We start from the raw sequence: 20,454 nt of genomic DNA, 5'->3' as shown, positions 1-20,454 counted from the left end.
ACTGCAAGAACCACCTGTCACATAGTCCCCCATGGCTTCCATATAAAAGGTTGTCAGATTTCTAAACACAAAAATATGGACACTTTCGATTTTTCTGAAAATTGTTGATTTTTTTAATTCAAGGAAAATTAGCTATTACAGTATATCTATACATAATGAGATTAACAGTTAAATTAAAACTCTACTGTAAAAAATTACTACTGAAAGTTAAACAGCTAGACTATCGATGTTATTTAAACACACATGACCCAGATATCCTTTTTTTCTTTTCTTTTCTTGTGTGAAATTAATGACACTTCATTCATTACCGTACATGGTATGTTTTTAAATGTGTGTTAAGCAATTGATTACTCATGGGAGCTAAAAGGCCTCAAGACTATATCTGTAATTAGGTTTTCAAGACAAGGCTATTCTTTTGGATAATGTATTTCCAGTTTCACCAAGAGACTTTCTCTTTACCTACAATTCTCTGTACCGCTCGTAACTTCACCCTATAGACTGCTGTGGTTCCTTCACAGATCAACCATACAGTTTATTTCCCGAATTGTTACGTACCTTTAAAGTGAAAGAGTACAAAACTCAGCTATTTTACTTGATGATGAGGGCGTAATCAGTAATTGATTAATCTATTTTCGGAGTCCAGATAAAAAAAAAAAAAAGGACATCTTTCACTTTTTAAAAGAGTACAATAGGGACACGGAAACAAATCTTAAAATACAAACTGTCCGTACAAAATATTGACGCGTGACAACCCTAATCTTTCTTCAACGATAGCAAAGGCGTTGACAGGTGATACACATTGACGGAATATACACAGTCTAAATATTCAGTACCTTTCCTGTTTAGCAAATGTGTGTGGACTATTTCAAGGGTATTTGTTACATACATAGTTTTTTCTTATCTGTGTGTGTGTGTCTGTGTCCTTTTGTATACATTTGTGCTACATTTCGTATGAATTCGCACGTATTTTCGTGATGGTATTAAAGAGCATGATTCTATTGTGTATGTGTATAGTTTGTCTAAGTAAGTGCACGGTTGCCATGACTTATCAATTGTCCCCTGCATGTATAATATATGTAAAATGTTAATAGTGGATATATACCAGGTATCTCACAAGTAAACCTTACGTTTGGGTGAATCGAGTTGCTGACTGAGACACAAATGAGAAAGTAGTACTAAATGAGGTCAGTATTTCAGTGAAGTTTTAGGTGCGAAGCTCCAGGGGTTTAGGAGATACAGCTACCAGAACATCACATAGAAGTACAGAATAGTCTTCATACAGTTGGAGGTAAACGCTCTGTAAGACCTCTTGTAACGACAAAAGGTGAATAACAAATATATGGGTACATATTAGGACTAGGGGGAAGTCATATAGTAACGGTATATCTGACGGCGGCCATCTTGAAATCCGCCATTTTGAATTAAAGTTAAGTTTTTAAAATAGGAATAGGGTCATGTGATACATGATTTAAGACGCAAATTTAACCAGAAGAACAATGGTGACGTTAATTTTTATTTACGCGCAATTGGTAAAAAGTTACAGGGAAATTAAATATTGTTGCAGCATATGTATTAGTCCTTTAACCCACCTTGTAAATTTTGTGTTAATTGAGCTGAGCGAAGCGAAGCTCTTATACTCGGGTTAGCCGTTTGGTTGTCCGCGAACTCCTCCTAGACCGTTTGGCCGAACTCAACCAAACTTAGCACGCTGATAGAGTATGTCGTGCTGAGTGACAACATAGGTCGAAATAAAAAATCCGATGTACCATCGAGGAATAATCACCGAAAAACGCTTCCTCCTAGACCGTTTGGCCGATCTCAACCAAACTTAGCACGCTGATAGAGTATGTCGTGCTAAGTGACAACATAGGTCGAAATCAAAAATCCGATGTACCATCGGGGAATAATCACCGAAAAACGCTTGCATAGACTTAACATGGGGAAAAAGTTTTCACGCTATTTTTTTGTCAATAATTAAAAATGGCATTTGTTATTGCATAATGGCCAGGAATGATTACGTAGTTTAAGCTCGCTCAGCTCATTTCATTGCAATCGGATACATCCATTGCATTCCTAGTTATAATAATTAAATAAAAAGCAGGTGGATAAATATTAGGTCTATGGTAAGAGTTGCCTTGATGGCGGCCAAGTACAAATCCGCCACTATGAATCAGACAAAAGTTTTAAACAAAACGCATAACAGTGACACCTTATTAATAGCAAATTTTACCATAAATCCAACGGTATAACCATTTTTGCTTTATCATTAACCAGCATTTGTTACGCTACCATTGTATTTCTGATTAACTTCTAGCCCAAGTCATCTATTGCATTACTCTATTCCCATTTAATTTTGTGCTGGTTAATGATGAAGCAAAAATGGTTATACAGTTGGATTTATGGTAAAATTTGCTATTAATAAGGTGTCACTGTTATGCGTTTTGTTTAAAACTTTTGTCTGATTCAAAATGGCGGATTTGAACATGGCCGCCGTCAAGGCAACTCTTACCATAGATCTAATATTTATCCACCTGCTTTTTATTTAATTATTATAATTAACACAAAATTTACAAGGTGGGGTAAAGGACTAATACATATGCTGCAACAATATTTAATTTCCCTGTAACTTTTTACCAATTGCGCGTAAATAAAAATTAACGTCACCATTGTTCTTCTGGTTAAATTTGCGCCTTAAATCATGTATCACATGACCCTATTCCTATTTTAAAAACTTAACCTTAATTCAAAATGGCGGATTTCAAGATGGCCGCCGTCAGGTATACCCTTACTATATGACTTCCCCCTAGTCCTAATATGTACCCATATATTTGTTATTCACCTTTTGTCGCTACAAGAGGTCTTACAGAGCTTTTACCTCCAACTGTATGAAGACTATTCTGTACTTCCATGTGATTTTCTGGTAGCTGTATCTCCTAAACCCCTGGAGCTTCGCACCTACAACTTCACTGAAATACTGACCACATTTAGTACTACTTTCTCATATGTGTCTCAGTCAGCAACTCGATTCACCCAAACGTAAGGTTTACTTGTCAGACCACCCCTCTGGGTCTGTCACTAAAATTTTAACAGTTAAAACGATTTTTGAAAATGATATTTCAGTACTTTCGTTGTGTTCTGTCGATTCATGCTATTTTCAGCTTCCGGTTTCCACAAAAAGTATTTTCTTTAAACTAGAAGTTGACTTTTTTCAAAAAAAAAAAAAAAAATTCTTATCATCGCGGTTTCGGATTCTATGTGAAAAAGGAAACTTTTGTTTGAAATATTTTGTTTTGTAATGCTTTTTATGATCTCTAAATGATCTTTGAAATGGGCGTGATATTCGTTTGCATAAATAAAGTTCTCTTCGCACGCGTATTAGGTAATTTTATGCTTTGCGGTTGCACATTAGGTTGGTTCCACCACTACCATGAGTAATAGATTAGGTTTGTTCGTACGCATGCGCAATAAGTGGAAACCGGGACTTGAAAACAGCACGATTCGATATAGCACAACAAAATTACTGAAATGCCGTTTTTAAAATTTGTTTTAATGTAAGTGGTAAGATTTCCAGAGAGGTGTACGGATGGTCTGTAACATCCGGTATAAATTGATACCATATATATGAAATGGAGGCAAAGTAGCAAATAAATTTTTGCGAAAGGCTGTGGTGCACACAATCTTTTATTACACACTTTACGTACATAAAAATCTTAATACGTTTTTTCACAAATATTCCTTAACGGTATAGTTACCTGTACGTTATATTCATTATATTTCAACTCAGATATCATAATAGCTCACATACAAGCTATGCTTATTGTATACTTTAATCCATAAGTCAAGATCTTTTATCATGTTTACATATTAATTGTAAGTGCAAAGCTTGTGAATTTGTTACATCTTCAGATTATATACAAAGACACAAGTGCAATAACTACGCAAAACATAGATTATTTGAGAATGAGATTCTTACAGGTCACATAGAAGTGTGAATTGTAAGAACTTCATACTGTTCTCAGAAAAATACACTACTTATAATAATAGTACAGGTATATATATAAAATAAATCATTACTCTGATATGATTTAAATTCTTTAAAAATAATAAAAAATTAACTTCTTTTTGAAAGCTCTATTCGCACACATAGGTAGCATGTTTATGTACAGCGGGGGACACTTCTAAATGGTACACCTTAGCCGTAAATCTCCATATGGCTGTACCATTTAGAAGTGTCCACCGCTGTACATGTATTTATGCGTATAATGAAATCTTCGGAGATATGAAGAGTATATCCATTGCTTGCTGCGGTTCTAGATGGTGCTGCCTTGAAACGTACGTTCATTTAATAAAAACACTTAGCATAAGTTCCAAAGAACGCCAGTATTGTCACCTTTAAAAAGTAAGCTCTGAAAGTCGAAACTATAGTCTTTTTACTTGCTTTCCTCACGTTCAAAACAAAACTAAAATCGAACTTTAAAGTAGTTATCAAATGTTTTCGTAGAGAGAAAGAATTGATTACTCATGTCTATGCTATGGAGAATTTGCTATCCTTAGTAGTCAATACAAAATGAACCCCGACCAGATTCAGTAAGAAAGTTATAAGCTGCGATTGTGAAGAAACTGTAATGAGGGGGAAAAAGAATGTTGAAAAGCAGTAAATCTACCTTCATTCTATGCCTATACACAAGACAGAAAGATGCTTTTCCGCACCAGTAAAAGAGCAGCTATGCTTTTACTCATTCAAAACAAGAAGAATTGTTTTTTGTATTTATCTTATTGTCCTAATATAAACTGAAATCAGACAGGATGACTGTTTTTCTTTTTTTTTACTTTACTTTTTGTCACACTGACTTTTCACCTTTGTTCTATTCTATAAACAACTACAAAAGATGTATTTATGTCGCAGATATAAAGCCATATTGACACCCAACGTTTTGAAATTGAATCTAATTGTACAAAAAAGTTTCAGTGGCTACAGTACAAACTGCAATCAAGATACCACTAACATAAGTTAGACATTGCCCTATCAAATTAGTATGTTCAAACAGTTGAAAAAAAAAAAAAAAAAACTTGAGATTGACGCCGAATTGTTTTACTTAGAAAGGATAGTATCAAAATACAAAATTCTAAAATAAATATGTTTTATAGTAGGAAACTTGTATTAAAGATGAGTGAAAGACTTTGCTGCTTAGTGGTCAGACATCTTTCTCGAATCCGACCCTCAAAGCAATTTGACATCTATCCTTTTATTTCTTTCAATCGTTACACTAATTGTATAACTATATGACTGCAGATATACGTACGCCCAAACAACCTGTATTAAAGTTGTATAAAATTGTTTAAAATGATCTAAATAGTTACACAGCATACTGCAATCAAAATGGCACGGACATGAGTCCGAAATTACCAGTATTGATGTGTTTAAGCTCTTGAATGGTTATAGAAAGATTCTGTTGTTGCTATATTTTATATTTTACTTAAACTACATACTATCGAAAATCGTATCAAAACATAAAACCTTCAAAGTAAATTTGGTTAAAAGTATAAAATTGTATTAAAAGATGAGTATAAAACTCTGCTACTTAGCTGTACTCCATATTCCCATGATCTCTATTACAATTTTACTCTTCCCCTTTTTTCAGAAACTGGACAGTAAAAGATAGAACATTGACTGCAGCGCTTCTCCGCTTTGTTGGACATCATCTTAACTGATGAGTAATTCTTACAGACAACGGTTTGAATACCTGCGCCATTTTTTAAAAAAAGTCCATTGATTTATATAGTGAATTATTTTACTGTTTCCTTGGAAATGAACTGGAATTTTAATGATAGTTTTACTTATTTCTTCAAGTCTAGTGAAATGCCCTTTACTTCCTGAAAATTAGAAATACATATTGTGCATATGTAATGCAAATTTCAAAATTTTAACCGGAAATCTAATCGGAAAAAGACCATTAGGAAGATCTAATTGCCGGTATGAGGACAATATTAAGATGTATCTCGCAGAGATACGAATACAACGTAGAAATTAAATATTCAGTTGGCTAAGGACAGAAGTTAATGGAGATCTTTTGTGAACGCGGCATTGAATCTTCGGGTTCCATAGAGTTAATTTATAATATGCAAATTCATTTTGGAAAATTAAAAAGACATGTAACTTAGACACTTGAAGAAGAAATCAGTTAAATTACATCTTTAAAGTTTAATTTCATTTCAAAGAAAACAAAAACAATTTTCCCTTTTAAACCAATAGGCTAAGTAACGTAGACGACGCATTTATTTAACACCGTTAAGCTCTAAAGAATATATCTTAAGGGTATGGAATAATAATAGTGCAGTGGTTCATTACTCATTTGCGGTATACTGTAAACCACGACAGACTGCAATTCTACCTATGAATACGAATACAGAACTTCTGAAATAGAAGCGAATTACATTCCTTTTTAAAATCGTAACTGTACTTCCACGTGTATTTCTTTTTAAGTGAATATAACTACACATACATTGTCTTTTCACAGATTATCTCATGGATAGAACTGGAGAAGGACATGGATATACTCATCATAGTTTTATTTTTACATATTTATAAAAAGAAAACAAAAATAGTGGGATCTTGAGTAACCAACTATCCCGGATTTAATTTCCAGTTCAGCACAGTCTCTCTTATTAACGTACAATAAGCCTGGGATATAAAGATTAAAAAAAATATTTTCCCAGTTACAACGAGTCACTCAGAGACAGTATAACTTAATCAAAGTAAACATTAATTTCTTTTGAGATAATTTGAAGGAATAATATCTTAATTGAACATATTTTTTTAGAACTCCTTTATCTAAAAGAGATATAATGATGTACTAGTAGGCTAAGATAGTTGTGTCACTTTGGTTCCGAACATTTTCACGAAGATTTAAGTTGATATACATCTTCCCATACCTCAATATTTTTGCATAAATATATACATTATACATATCTTTACTATAGTTTTAAATAATTTACGTAATGGTATGTATATGATACAGATCTAAATGTTCTTGAAGTGGGCATTTACGTACATACAATTATATAAATCATGTTATCAAAGTTCATTTACATTCTAAGCTTCAAGAAAATAAGTTATTCAAAATAAAAAGGAATACCTTTTTCATGAGCATTTTCTTTTAACAAACAACAAAGCCGGGAAATTGACTTAATCCTGGAGTATACATAGGCGAGAATTTGTTCCCTATTTGATCTGCAGGGAGAAAACAATGATTTACATCATATAGCAAAACAAAATAGCTTTAGAGGTGTTTGCATTCCTGTGATGTCCATAGTAAACATATCTATAAAGTATCCCTATAGTCATATGTTTTACGCTTCAGGAAAGTCTATTGTTGTCAAACCTTCTTCAACGTTGTGGAATATCATTAGTAAATACTCATCGAAAAACATTTATACACCTTTGGAAAAAAGCTGCAAATTATTCATAATAGTACACTTTTTAATGGAAGATATATATGCTATTTTAACTGAGTATCTTTTACCATATTTCACGCATATTTTTCGGTTGTTTGAATATTATTAGGAAATATTCTAGGGAAATATGTTGTTCGTTTTTAAATCGTAAACGAGAAAAATATACTGATTTTTCAAGTGGTAGTAATGTTCTTTGGTCAATATTCTAATATTTCCAAAAGGTTATCAGCGTATTCAGTACTTTTTCTATATGGGACTTTTTAATTGGTGGTAATAATTAATAATCCGTTTTCTCCCTTATTTCATGATAAAATACATAGTAATATATACAAGAGCCCACGTGAAAGGAACTGCTATAGAAAACCCCAAAAGGAACATCTTCAATTGGGGCCAATAGCGCCAACGTTGTGGCATGAACATTTGCCGATATCTCCTTTGTTTGCAGTGGCATGGGTGCCCTGCTTCAGTGCAAGGACACATGACTGTGTATTTACCGTGCATCGTGGTTTCGTCGAGACTTCCTGGAGATAAATTCAACACACATTCCGCGGACCCACAATCACTGTGACCTTGTAGATCTGCTCGACACCCATGTCCACACGTTGGAAGAGTTAGCTGGTTGGTGAGCGGCGATTCGGATTCTTTGAAAGTATTGTTCAGCATGTTGCTGCACTTTATGCAAGATTCAACGTGTTTGTAAGTCTTGTGTAATTTGCTGGCGTCAAGTGCTGCTGAGATGGGTCCACCTTCAGAAAGGTGGTCCGTAGTGAGCTGTGAGGCCGTCATGAAGAAAGTGGAAAAGACCTGAAAAGAGAGAAGTTCAGAATCGTTAATAAAATAAGTAAACATATCGGTGAAATTAACAGAAAAATAATAATCGATAAGAGCAAAAAAAAAAAAAAAAAAAATTCAAGATTGTTAATAAAATAAGTAAACATATAGGGAAAATCAATAGAGAAATTATAATCGATAAGAGCGAAATAAAAATCAAGATGGTTAATAAAATAAGTAAACGTATCGGGGAAATTAACAGAAAAAATATAATCGATAAGAGCAAAAAAATCAAGGTTGTTAATAAAGAGTAAATATATCGGGAAAATCAACAGAAAAATTATAATCGATAAGAGCAAAAAAGATTCAAGATTGTTAATAAAATAAGTAAACGTATCGGGGAAAGCAATGGAAACATTATAATCGATGAGAGCAAGACAATGAAGGTGAATAAATGCAACTAGCAACAAGTGTAGAGATAAGAAATGTCCATTGATTTTAACATATCGTTATTATAGGTTCATATTGCATTACTCTGATGCTTAACTTCAAATTAACGCTGAAGGTTCTAACGTTAAAACAAAGAAGAATGTCAAAAATTTAGAAAGTGTGCCTGATGGCATGCAAAATGCTACTACACGAACCAATAATTGTTTGTAAGACCTTGGATATAGTGTATAAATCGTGCCCAACATCATAAATTCTAATAATAAGAAAAGGCTTGGAAATAAGCATTTTCTAGATACTACCTGGCTCACTTGCTCCAATATTTATTTATATTCTTGTCTGCCTTTAAACTATTCATCAAAATTGAAAAAAAAAAAAAAAAGTGGGGAAGAGCTTAGCGCAAAAACTTAGCATGTTTCTTCTATTATTCCACGCTAATTCTTATTCTAAATACCTAATTTCATGGCCTTTTATAATGATTTTTTTCTTCAACAATTTAAGTCTAAATCTCCAACTTTGAAGGCCTATTATTCTGGGACCAAATATTTCACATTCGTACTAATCAAGTCAAAAGGGTCTATACTTCCATACGAGGCCGGACCCTTAGAGATCCTAAAGCCCTTATATATATATATATATATATATATATATATATATATATATATATGTGTGTGTGTGTGTGTGTGTGTGTGTAATTGTGTGTGTGTAATTCAAAATATAAAGAATAATAAATCATAAAATAATATTTTATTTGTCGAATTTAAACAAAAGTTATAGGAAGATGGAAAACTAATGTTTATTTTTGAATACTTCCACTTTATTTATATTTGATGATTTTTCCCACTTTTTTATTTTTAATTGCAGTCTTTGGTCAGATCCTCTATCATTACTGTATTTACTTCCGACAAGGAGATTATGTTTTTAATGGTGTGTGTGTGTGTGTGTGTCTGTATTTTTCCACTCATGTTATACAGAAAGTATACATATTTCACACACTACATAGAATGTTTTCTCTCCTTTTATTTACGTTATGTGGAATATTTCTTCATTTGATTTCATGGCCTTTAAGAGAGATCTCTGAGTGCTTTTATTATATATATATGTATATATAACATTTTCACTTAATATGGGGACCCCTTTTGCGGATTCTAGTATAATGGTATAACTATATCATTTGCAGTATTGCGGCATATAACCCATGGACCATAGTCAATTTGGTTATAGAAAATGTCGTTGCGATTATTTATTTAGAAAAATCAAACGAGTTACATTTATTAGTAGCAGTAAGAGATAAAGAATAAATCTGTATCGAAGGGACAGCGCAACATTCTGTGGAAAATGCTTAGAAACAAACTAGAAAATAATCTCTGGCCAGACGATCACACAAAAATTTTTGTTCGGAGGCGTTCCAATACTACTAGCCACTACGTTTATGTAGCTTTGAGCGAGTATTATTCTGTACCCGTAAAGACAATAAGTAATACTTGCAAAATACTTCCACCTGTATTTCCAGAAAAAAAATTAGAACTAGATTGTTGTTATAAGAGAAAGAGTACAGATGAAGTGTAAGATCAAATTTTCACTTTACATCAATCATTTCCCTGTTAAACAAGTATAGTTTTATTGAAAAAGTGCACAAATATATGTTAAGGTAGGGAGATTTTTTTTGGGGGGTAGGGGCTTGTGGGTGCGCCCTTGCCACACTCTGGTAGACAGTAAAAAGGACTACGTACCAGAAGTTTCAATTTCGTCCTGTAGATGTCAACTGCTGCCATCTAACTGCTATTTCAATAGTAGAAATTTCGATATCGATAACTACCGTTAAAGTCACCGTCACCCACTAAGATGTTTATTAACGAACTCGACTGATTGACTTTGTAAACGAATTCGGCAGAGATATAATCGTTATAGCTGTCTATTGAAAAAAAATAACTTCAAAAATTGCTTTCAGTGCAGAGTAATAGAAAGATGGACTTACTGGCATCATTCTCTTAATGTAAGCCCTACTGTATGATTCTAATAAATGAATTGGAACTGTGACGTTACATTCCATTCGTTTCTACGCTAATTGCATCATGGTAAGTTCTTATAACAGTTGATGAGAAATAAAGGAAGTTAATTTCTTTTCACATTGTAAAGATACGACGGACTTCCATACTATGTGTATCCAATATTGAAACCGGAAATGGAAGGTTATTACTTCCGGCTTCCACAGGAAGATAAGGCCCGAGATCGAACCGGCCGCTGAAAACATATTTTTAAAAATCTCGGTTTCTCTGATCGTTTAAGCTCTATCTAGTTTCTAGTTTCAGCAAAGGTGAAATCCGTTCTTGAGATTGCTGAATCCATATACTTTATACATGGATTGACTAATTTGACAATGCTGTTGTGTATTTGCGCCAGAAACATTGAATCGGTGTCATTATCAGTGTAATGTCTGAACGTTGCACCTGTCGGACTGTCGTGTTGGCGCTACTGAAATGCCGCTGAAAGTAATGTTATTGGGAAGGTTTAGATTATGCCTCTTTTCTAGATACATTTTTCGAACAACCAGATAGTGAAACAATATGAGAAAAAAATGAACTATCCGAGAGACAACAACTCAAGATAACGTGCCCAGGGAAACGTAATTAGAACATATGCAGAAACATTTAACAATAGAAGGAGCCCCTTTGAGACTACCAGCAAAAGTATCGCCTGAGGTGCTTTGCAGAATTCGTCGATTGGCAAACCAGGAGAATCCCCCAACCCAATATGACATGGCCCAGGGATTCCAGCCGGCGCAATTCACTTGCATCGATGTCATTTGTCGCTGTCTTAATCTACAGTACGTATATGAGAGCCGTGTTCACAGAAACCTCAGATGCCACACTGCTGAACGTAAAATTATCTGTCGCAAACTACAGGAAAGGCAATACAGTAAGGCGTCAGGCATAAGACTATTGTCACATTGAATTTGCCTCATGTAGAATTATAACATTCAGATAAATACACAGCAATGGCCATTGCGAGTTTTACCGTCAGAGCAGAGAGTTTCCTGCAGTGAATCACGATTGACGCCGGATAAGGATATTAGGGGAAGCTGGAGGTGCATTTGTGGACGAAACATATAGGTTAATACTGGCTGCTTCCAGTAATCCATCATGACTCGAATCTATTGGCTTCGATTGTACACAGCCAATGAGAGTCAGTGCGAATTCGCACAGACAGAACGTCCACTTATACACTGTGGTTTTATCATGACATGAAGCAAGAAATGGAAATCCGCGTTATTGCATGACATTCGTATCAAAAGCCCTGACACCAACCAAATAGATTTTCTCGCATTTGGACTGTTAAAGCGACGACTACAACATTGCCCTCACTGGCCTATGGAAAATTTGCAGGGAAGAAAAAGATGGAATTCGTTTGTCTGTGCTCCAATGTACTTTGTTACATGGAAAACTGCGATGTCGAGCAATAGTTCATTATACTGGTGATCCGGCTTGCTATAGAGTAAGTACACATTGACAAGGAACAGATATGTCCCGATCCATCTTCTGTATACAAAGAAATACATTTTCCCCCTGAATGTCAGAATTGTAGTGGATTTGAGTCAATTGCTAATTACTGGGAGTTTAGTAAGGTAGGACTTGCGGAACTTATACATGTTTTAGCTTCCTTGTGGGTATATACTTAGCAAGTGCGTCTTTGGCGTGTGTCGATTCCCGGTAGGAATCCATGGAATTCAGATCCCAGATTCAGCTGCATGTCCATGTCTGGGTGCTGAAAATGAACATAAAGGACCTTGTGCAGAGTCGTTCTGACGCGTGATTAAAGCCATACTAAAGAGTCTGACTTATATATGTTTCCTGCGGTAGTCAGGCCTTTAGTATGATGTTAATCATACGTCGAAACGGCTCTGCATAAGGCGGTATATGTTCAAAAGCCAACGAGTAAACTACCCCATGTATTTCCAAAATCCCTTTCTTGGGCAACTGCACAGAAGATCTGATTCCAATCATCAAATGCAATAAACTGATTGGGTAATTATCATGAGTTTTAAGTACTTTTCGACGCTTTTAATTGAAACAAAATCAGTCAGTATCCAGCTGAAGTTAAAATTACTGCTATCTATCGGTGGTAATTTCAAAATTCTCCCATCTCCCCTCTTCGAGAAAAGACTTGATACACGGGGAGTGAAAAGTAGTTTTGTGAAACTACTGGTAATCCACATTAAGCACGGTCCAAGATGTGTGTCTTACAATATTTTCGTTTTCTAAACATACCATGATTATGCACCGAGGCTAAGAGAGACGGTGATGATTATGAGAGATAATAATGGTGGGATAGTGAAAGTGGAAGGAAACTGGAGAATCCCGAGAAAATCCTTGCACACAATGTTTGTCCCCACAAGATCTACTTGGTGCGAGCTGTGATAGAACCGGCAACCCCGCGTGCCAGAGGGTGGAAGTTTTACCTCTGAGCCATCCTGACCCCCTTTCAAATTATACAAGCACTATGTGCTTATAAATATGTGTGTTAGTAGTTATGGAATTGAATGTTTTATATAGGATCGATTGAAAAGTTGAAACGCGAGGAAATAGGCTGAGCAATATCATCCACTAAATCTAGCAGTTTTACTTTTGAAGTAGCGTGAATTCTTCGTACCAGTGGCGGCACCGCGTTCTAGAAGTGGGAAGTTAAATCATCAGTGGCGGCGAAACAGGTTTTGGCCCTCCAGCATTTTTTTTTTAATTTGAATTTATTCTTTTAAATTCTGATACAAGGGTCAAATATTACATGTAAAAAGCTGCAAATTTGCTATTCCATAATCATATATCCAATATTTGTCTTATATACACAATTATTGAATTTAATTTTAATTACTTTGCATAAATAATTCAGACTTTCAAGAAGTAAAACTGTTGTCACTTTCCACAATGTTGCTAATACTGTTCAACCTATTTCTTCAATTTAAATATCTGAATCGATTGTGTAAAACCCATCAGTTTTGTTTCCAATTATTATTATTATTATTATTATTATTATTATTATTATTATTATTATTATTATTATTTATTTATTTATTTATTTATTTATTTATTTATTTTGCGTTCAAGAGACCAGAGTATTGTACATTTGTACATGCGGTATAGAACATGTCAAATTATATTATTGTCTATATAATAAACTACTACTATACTACCTTATACATCACATTAGTCTTACAACATGATACATATATGTACACTTGTGTCCAAAATTGTTGTCGCATGTCTTTAGAAATTACATAAATAGAAATAACTCTCTTTCTTGTGATAGAAAATGTCACATTTCTTCTTGGAAATAAGCAGAAAAACAAAACACATATTTCCAAAAAATATTTCAGTAAAAAATTAAGAAATAAGCAAGTTATAATTAAAAAAAGAAATCTCCGAAACTTTCATCGAAAAATTCTAAGTTCCATTTTCGTAAACGTGGCAAACGCGCAGCGAAATTTACAAAGAGGGAGGGAATTTTATGCTTTGTTAGAAATACAACGTAAATCTGTCATAAGGTTAGTTACTATACATGTGGCACAGCTCTAACAATCATTGCTATTAAGCATTTTACATGTAAACAAAGGACTAAATAGAAATAAGCTTCAAAATGTGCGAAGCGATCAGGCATTTTGTGTTAGTGGTTTCGTTACATGTATCTGCCAAGGTGCAGCCCTTGCCGTGCCTTCGTAGAGTAGTCGGTTAAAGCTTCTTCTTTACATACTTTATTTTTCCACGATCATCACTTCGAATCCCATACCCTATAGTAACTTTTTTTTTTTTTTTTTAAGAAAAGCTTGATTCTGTGAATTCCTTAAGGAACAATGTTTTGTTCTAATAATGCTCCTTAGTGTAGCCAAACCCAAACTATCACATAACTCAGTGTGATGTGCTTATTCCGTCGAAAATACGAACACTTGATTTAGGGACCATTCAAAAATTTTTTGCCCTTGATTCAGAAATTAATTCTTGGCCAAGATCGCAATCCTTTGATTCATTATTTGGATCATTCCTAAAATTCTTTTATTTTTACGTTTCGACGATATAGTCAAGGTTGATTTCACTTACGCAATATACCAGGGGCGGATCCAGGATCGACTTCTGGGAGGGGCGGTGGGTTGTCATACTGTTAATTTTTAGGGCTCCAAACTTTGGGATGGGTTTTATTTATATATATAAAATAGGAAAGTTTCCTCTTCTGGGGGGGGCGATCGCCCCGATCGCCCCCCTCTGGATCCGCCCCTGCAATATACTAGTTGAAATGCCGGTTCTTGTCACGGGAAGATTAGATGTATGGAACCTATTTGAAAGGTATATTTGGGGACTCTCTCCCTTTTAGGATGCCTCTATGAATTAAAGTGAGATGATAAAAACTCAGGTAGACGCAAGTCACAAATTCATTTTAAACGATGTAACCATTTTCACATTTTGGTTATTTTATGAACAGACTATGGGAAAGTAGAAAAATATGGAAATTGATACCCTCATACCCATAAATCGAAGTGTTCGAAAGCGCTGGGACTCATACTAGCTTAGATTTAATAAGGAACTTATATACTGAGTTTCATCTGTTGAACTTGAGTGATTTCCAAGATATATTTTTGGCATACATTTTGAATATCTCTAATCTTTTAGCAAACATATTTTAATGAAGGTAACATGATAATAGCTACGCATAGTTAGCACTGTCTTCCACCTCAATGTTTTATTCATTTATTTATTTATTTATTTATTTTATTTTAATAAGGACGGACACATATACTAAGGAGGGCAACATGATCCAAAGTATACATAAAAATAAAGTATCTTACGAGATCTTTAAGTTAAGAATATGAAAGTCACCGTATATATTCCTAATTTAAAATATATAGGCACTCGTTCTATTATTTTGAACAATTCCGTTTTCACGTAGGGAAGGAGCAATTTCTACCATGACTTTTTTCGCATTCGAATACAATACAGTCTCATCATGATAGGAAAATTTCTTAAGTGTTTAAATTGAAGTTATGAACAGTTAACTCGACATTGCTTTTGTCATGTCAATTTCATTAATATGCTCTAGGGGGATAGTCGGTTTAAAAATTATGCTATATATATATATAGTCGAGCGACGATATATATATATATATATATATATATATATATATATATATATATATATATATATATATATATATATATATATATATATATATATATATATATAGTCCATCGAGTTTTAACTCCTTGTTAAAACTCGATGGACACAAAAGCCAAAGTTTCCGAAAATTTCGCTTTTAGGAGGAAGCGCAATTATTCCTCTGTTTTCTCAATAAACAGTATAAAATTGCATCGATATTATCTGTTTCACCACGAAAAACGACTCAATCATTTGAAATGAATTTGTGCACATAGTAAGCACTTGAGTCGAGCTTAGTTTTCATCGGTTCACTTGAATTCAAATATGCATTCTGAGAGGAGGAAGAAGGTCCAAACAACCTTCAAAATATTTTTCAAATAAAACTACTTTTCCCGTACAATGAACGGACATCTTTGCTATTAAAGAAATAAATGTAGAAATTTTACGTTTTTCTTTGAAGCAATCAGATGCAGGTTAAAACGCAAGCACGAAATGCACCCTTGATAAATAGATTACAGCCTACTATTTCCTAGCGATGGCCAAAATTTTTCGCGATCCGGAATCCAGAAAATTTATTTTCCGGAATAGGTAAGTTTACTTTCCGGATTTCGGAAAAATTTCGATGTCTGAACAATTCCGGAATTTAGAAATATTCCGGACTTCGGAAAAAATACGAAACTTTTCCGACATCGAAATTTTACTGAAATCCGGAATTTTTCCAAATTCCGATTTTTTTCCAAAATCGGAATTTTCCGAAATCTAGAATGTTTCCGATTTTACTTTCCGGATTCCGGGAAGTAAAAATTCTGGAATTGGCCATTGCTATTTCCTATTTCAGTTGTACTTATTTTACCGGTAAGTTGTATACATACATTAAATAGGATTTATTGTTACGAAGAAAATTAAAAATGAATCAAATAGGGTCTATATGTGATTTAAAGTGGTTCAGGTATATATAATTTAAAGAAATGTTGCGTTCACTTACGGCTAAGGAGTATCCTTGTGAACGGAATGGGGGCTCTTTGGATTCGATTCAGGCCGGTAGCCAGCCCAAAAATGTAAAGGGGGTCCGGCTGAAGTTAGGGGAGGCCCGATCCAACCATATTATAGTTCATCACCATATTATAGTTCATTTGCAAGCCTACCGTGAAACTTTTAGTGGGCTGCTAAAATTTAGGGGGGGCGGCCCCCTAGACCCCCTGGATACGGGCCTGATTCGATTATCGGTGAATGTGCATTTGTTCAAATTAAACGCTAGTCTGTAAGTCTACGTCTTATATAACATCGGTGCTGTAAGAAGTATTCTAGATGTCATTGAATGAAACTGAGGGATATATATATATATACTGTTACTAGTTCTGAAGTTAAGTGTGTTTGGTTATTGAAACGCCTAGAGAATACAAGTTACATTATGCACATTCAAAGGTAAAGCTGAAAGAAAACGCCTCTGGCTGTGTTTCGTGTGATACTGTAGGGCTATTAAGTAAGGACTCAATTCACACTACCAAATATCTGATATTGACAACCAATCAAAATTCGATAAAAGGGAGTTCGTGTCTAGTAAATGCCACGTAATACATGGGATTTCTTTTAGATAGACATTCGCTTACATTTGAGTGGTAGGCGTCATGGAGGAAGCAAGAATTCGTTTCATAACGCTTCTTGACGAAGGTTACAGCGCTAAGCAAGCCGCGGAACATGTAGGCATTCACCCTAGAACAGGTCAGCGGTGGGCACACAGATATCATGTTACCGGGGAAACAATTCGTCGTCGTAGTAATGGGAGACGGCGAGTTACTACAAACGAGCAAGACCGTCGTCTGGTTGAACAAGCCAAGGAAACTTCCCATTCAAATTCGCGTCAACTGCGACAAGCCGCTGACTTTCCTGGATCACGTCAAACAGCTATTAGGCGACTCAGGGAGGCTAATCTCTTCGCTCGGCGTGCAGCCATTAAGGAATTTCTTTCTGCGGAACACATCAGACGACGATGTCAATTTGCAAAGGAAAATATGCATCGGAACTGGACAAGTGCCATTTTCAGCGATGAATGTATATTTTCTTCTGCAAATGATGGACCGGTCTGTGTCTTTCGTGAGAGAGGTTCCAGGTTCGATCCTCGATACATATGGCACAAGCGTTCCAGCGGACGCATATCAGTGGCTGTCTGGGGCTGGATCTCTGCAGATGGATTTGGATATCTTCACAGGATTGATGGGCGTCTTACAGGTGCGCAGTATAAGTTCATCTTGGAGAATATTATGCTGCCATCTGTTCGCGAACGTTATCCTGAGGGAGCAATCCACTTTCAACACGATCGGTCACCTGTCCATATGTCACGAGTTGTCCAAGAGTGGCTGGCAGAGCAAAATGATGTAGAGGTAATCAATCCACGCGGAGCCGATCTTAACCCAATAGAAAATGTCTGGGCAGAGGTAAAGAGGTGTTTAAGGGAGAAATAGGCTAATGAAGTTCCTAGAACTTCCAATGAGCTCTGGGATTCGGTCGTTAATGCTTGGGAAGATCTTGCTACCAATGGCACGGGCTATGTCCGTGGAATGATAGAAAGAATGCCTCGTCGAATGTTAGCGGTTGTTGAAGCAGGTGGTCACTGGACATCATATTAAGAACGTGTTTAGTTTCAAACAGCCCTTTTAAGGGCTACATTTCATCCATAAAATGTTATGTGAATATGTGATTAAGCATGCAGAAACAATTGTGATGCAATCATCGAAATATATTTTAAAAAATAAATTTTTCTTTGAGTGGGTTTCGATCTCGCAACCCTCAGTACGTAAAGCCGAAATGCTATCTCTGCTCTAGCCTCTCACTAGCGGTTACGTCTACCAATTCCTTGCACAATTGCTGCCAAGCCGCCAAAATTTCATACGTAACATTCCTTCGTAATTAAAAATTATATACAAGGGAGATACCTAATTACTACAATTGTTTGGCATTATTAAGAAGACGTCTCTTGCATTGAAAACATATGACTTCATTATTGACTGATAAAAAAGAAAATGCAATAGACGAAACTTGTATTTTCTTTGCAAGTGATTTAAAGCAAATTCGTATTCATAACCAAACTTGAAATGAAGTTGGGTTGAGTTGACTTTGAGTTTAACGTCCCGTTCAGCAGCGAGGCTATATTAGACGTGGACCTACTAACTCACGTGAAAAAAATGAAATCTTTGAGTTTTACGTCCCACGGTTACGCCGGTTAGGCTAAAGGAGACGGTGATGATGAGTAATGAATGAAATGGTGGAATGAAGAAAGTGGGAGAACCCCGAGAAAACCCACGCACACGTAACTCACGTGGAATCCGAACCACGTGAGCTCCCACCGGGAATCGAATCCGAGTTCTCTACGCCATTAAAATAAAGTGGATTCGTATCTCTAAATTGGGATAAATTTCTTAAAGTACTTTTGAAATTCTTAACTAGATTTTCGCGTGTTTCCAAAGCAAATTTGATAAACCTTACTGAATTTTGATTATTGTCTTTTTTATACTTCTGAACCATACCTATTATTTGGTATCAAATATACAGAATGTTTCAAAACAACACCGATAACGTTTGGGAGGTGATTCCTGAACCAAGACAAGACAAAAAATATGGACCAACCTGGATTCAGAAATGTTTCCTTTCAGAGTTATAGGCTGCCTTAAACATGACCCAAAAAAAAAAAAAAAAAAAAAATTAAAGGTCCATAGGTCCAAAACTATGGGACCTACCGTAGTCGCGTCAAGACTTCACTTAGAAACTAATATGTGCGTTATCCAAAAATGCGTGTTTCAGAATCTTAAGGTACTCACGCAACAATTTCTATAGAGGGAGTTTGGCTAAAGGCATTTAATTTGAAGTACTCACCAACTACCTCTATAAAAATTGTTGCGGAAGTACCGCAGGATTGTGAAAGTTGGATATTTGGAGAGAGCACATATAGTTCCTAAGTGAAGTCTTGACCCGACCACGGTAGGTGCCATAGGTTTGAACCTATGGACCTTTGAAGTTCATTTTTCATATTTTTGGCATACTATAACTCCGAAAGGGAGCATTTGTGCACCCAGACTGGTCTATACTTTTTGTACTACCTTGTTGTCATTAATCACATCCCAAATATTTTGTCGGTGTTGTTTTGAAACATCCTGTATAAAACCACTAACTAGAGGGATTGCACATGCTAGTATTCAATCTTATCTGAATAACTGAATCTCTGAAATTAGGGAAATTATTTGATTATCAGCATACATACAATATGGTATTCACATTTATTTTAAACGTTCATTTAGAATAAATAATTTATATTTACTGTCTTCATTGAGCTGTATAATGTTTTGTAAGAGTATGTTTTGACTTTACTTTTGTATTCAATGTGGGATCAAATTATGGTGATTGCGTTATGTGTTTTATTTATTTAAAAGATTTTAGATAAAGTTGATAGCCCAAAAGATCCAGGTGCACTGAAACATTAACAAAAAATGAACAGAATATTTATTAATTCAGCCATGGTCTATATATTAAAAATATGTATTCCTGGCTCCGCGTAATGGGATGGAGAATCTCTAGCCAAGAAGGCATATATTTAATTGAAACACGGAGATCCCTGATTTTGAAGCGCCAGTGCTAACTGCACACCTA

At 35.1% G+C, this 20,454-nt stretch overlaps 1 long non-coding RNA gene across 1 annotated transcript in view; it reads right to left on the bottom strand.

Moving 5' to 3' along the window:
- Positions 1 to 4,229: 4,229 nt before the first annotated feature.
- Positions 4,230 to 20,454, bottom strand: part of LOC145663999 (uncharacterized) — a 111,751-nt gene continuing 95,526 nt past the window's right edge. Inside the window, exon 2 of the long non-coding RNA XR_014127310.1 lies at positions 4,230 to 8,259. This is a non-coding gene — a long non-coding RNA (uncharacterized LOC145663999). The remainder of the gene's footprint in view (positions 8,260 to 20,454) is intronic.

This window comes from Thermobia domestica, chromosome 11 (assembly GCF_964235325.1).
Source record: "Thermobia domestica chromosome 11, izTheDome1.hap1.1, whole genome shotgun sequence".
NCBI classification, from domain to species: domain Eukaryota; kingdom Metazoa; phylum Arthropoda; class Insecta; order Zygentoma; family Lepismatidae; genus Thermobia; species Thermobia domestica.
This window is presented reverse-complemented; position numbering and strand designations above follow the sequence as displayed.